The sequence below is a fragment of the Myotis davidii genome, unplaced genomic scaffold, assembly GCF_000327345.1.
Source record: "Myotis davidii unplaced genomic scaffold, ASM32734v1 scaffold175, whole genome shotgun sequence".
NCBI classification, from domain to species: domain Eukaryota; kingdom Metazoa; phylum Chordata; class Mammalia; order Chiroptera; family Vespertilionidae; genus Myotis; species Myotis davidii.
The window spans coordinates 2820171-2822573 of record NW_006286972.1 but is presented as its reverse complement, the minus strand read 5'-3'; the positions used below and the strand labels follow the sequence as shown (position 1 = coordinate 2822573).

The 2403-nt window shown below is 42.1% G+C and overlaps 1 pseudogene; it reads left to right on the top strand.

Annotated features, from left to right (window-relative positions):
* The first annotated feature begins 386 nt into the window (after nucleotides 1-386).
* Nucleotides 387-1346, top strand: LOC102752638 (annotated as a pseudogene).
* The last annotated feature ends 1057 nt before the right edge of the window (nucleotides 1347-2403 follow it).

Below are 2403 nucleotides of genomic sequence, written 5' to 3'. Positions count from 1 at the left end.
CACCTTAACTACGAACAATCACACTTAAACTACATAATCTTTACTTAGGATAATCTCCTCCAGTTACTTCCTTGTAGCTTACCAGAAAAGAGTAGTGACCTTGGAATGGAGATAAAAGCCCTAACCTTTGGAATAGAATGGATAGGATTAAAATCAAATGGTATAAATACAAATGTAACAGGAGAATAGAGAGAGAAACTGGCTATTCTTAATTCTATCGAGGCAGGAAGTTCCCTAAGCTGCAGCATTTCCGATTTCAAGCTGGTAATGTGAGCTATTTAAAGGAGACTTCCTCCATCTTTCTTCGTATCTGTTTTGTGTGTGTTTTTAACTGAGATATGATGCACTAAAGGACCCGACGGAAATAGAACTGACAGTGTTCTAAAATGGGGAACCACACGGTGAAGGATGCCCACAGCATTCACGGCACCAACCCACAGTATCTGGTGGAGGAGATCATTCAGACTCGAATCTATGAGTCCAAGTACTGGAAAGAGGAGTGTTTGGACTGACGGCTGAACTTCTAGTTGATAAAGCCATGGAGTTAAGGTTTGTCAGTGGCGTCTATGGTGGCAACATAAAGCCAACTCCCTTTCTGTGTTTGACCTTGAAGATGCTTCAGATTCAACCAGAGAAGGATATCATTGTTGAGTTCATAAAAAAAATGAAGATTTCAAGTATGCATACATGTTGGGAGCACTTTATATGAGGCTGACAGGCACTGCAATTGATTGCTACAAATACTTGGAGCCTCTGTACAATGATTATATAGTTTTCAGGTATGTTAAACACCTTATGAGCATTTTAAACTGTCAAGGATGTCTCTGAAATCAACCTCAGGAGCCCAGTGTTGGGGCTTCTGGACATAGATATCAAGGTCCACGATATCATTCTGCCCTGGCTACAGAAACGCTATGTGCTAGAGGAAGCTGAGCAATTGGGAGCCCTGGGTTAGTCTAGAAGAGGACATGGATGATGTCAAGTCCAGTGAAGAAGAGGAAGAAGAGGATGAGAAGTTGGAGAGAGTACCATCACCTGATCACTGCCAGAGAAGCTACTGAGACTTGGACAAGCCCCATCGCTCTCCCACACTGCACTACAGGAGAAGTAGGAGCTGGTCTCCCAGAAGGCGGAGTCGGTCTCCAAAAAGGAGGAGCCCTTCCCCTTGCCGAGAAAGGCATCGGAGCAAGAGTCCAAGACATCGCCAGAGCAGGTCCCGAGATAGACGGCACAGATCCCGCTCCAAGTCCCCAGGTCATCACCATACTCATAGACACAGGAGCCACTCAAAGTCTCCTGAAAGATCTAAGAAAAGCCACAAGAAGAGCCAGAGAGGGAATGAGTAATGGACTCAGTTTAGGTTTAGTCCAAAGAGCCTTCTGCAAATATGAAGTCATCTCTCTGTGTGGAAGGACTAAGATCTACTCCCACGGCAGCTATAAGAATATTTTAGTGTTTTTGTTTTTTAACCTTACAGTAGAGTAGTGACCTTAGAATGGAGATAACAAATGCCCTAACCTTTGGAATAGAATGGATAGGATTAAAATCAAATGGTATAAATACAGATGTAACAGGAGAATAAAGAGAGAACCTGGCCGGAGAACCTGGCTATGCCAATCATCTGAACGATGTCTCCGTGTCCTTCCTTCCTTTGGGAACCCCTGGACCTGCTGGGGCTGGACTCCAACACCTGTCTAGTTCCACCCTCCAAACTCAGGACTCAGATGAAGCCTGTTGCTCCTTGAGGACTGAAGGAGGGCACAGCAGAGACACCTGGATGATCTGTGCATTAATGGTGCTCCCTTCACATTGAAGAAGTGGAGAAGCAATCATCTACCCTTTAATGCTATATGTTTAGTTAAATTTACTCACGAATTATATTATGACACATAAAATAAAATTAGTTGTCTTAATATTTTGTTGTGGGCTTTGTTGAATTTCTCTGTGTTCTGATTGCAATAAACTGATGAATTTTGAACCACATTTCCTAGTCTTCTTTTGAAACACACTCAACTGTAACAGACTAAACACATTTCTCCAAGTTCCCACTCTGAAAATTGAAAGAAGAGTTGCATACTGCATTTCAAAATGAAGCACTTGTGTTTAATTTCTTTTATTCTTTGCCACTACCCTCCATAGCTTTTATTATTTACAGGGCCCAGAAAAAATTATACAAATTGACATTAAACATTTTGTTTCACTCGCCATCACTTGAAGAAACACATGTTTAATCAAAAACAGAGGCTAGGAGAAACCAAGATGGCGGCATAGGTAAACACCAGAAATTGCTGCCTTGCACAACCACTTCAAAAATACAACTAAAAGACAAAATGGACATCATCCAGAACAAAAGGAAGGCTGGCTGAGTGGAAATTCTACAACTAGAAGGAAAGAGAAAAGCAC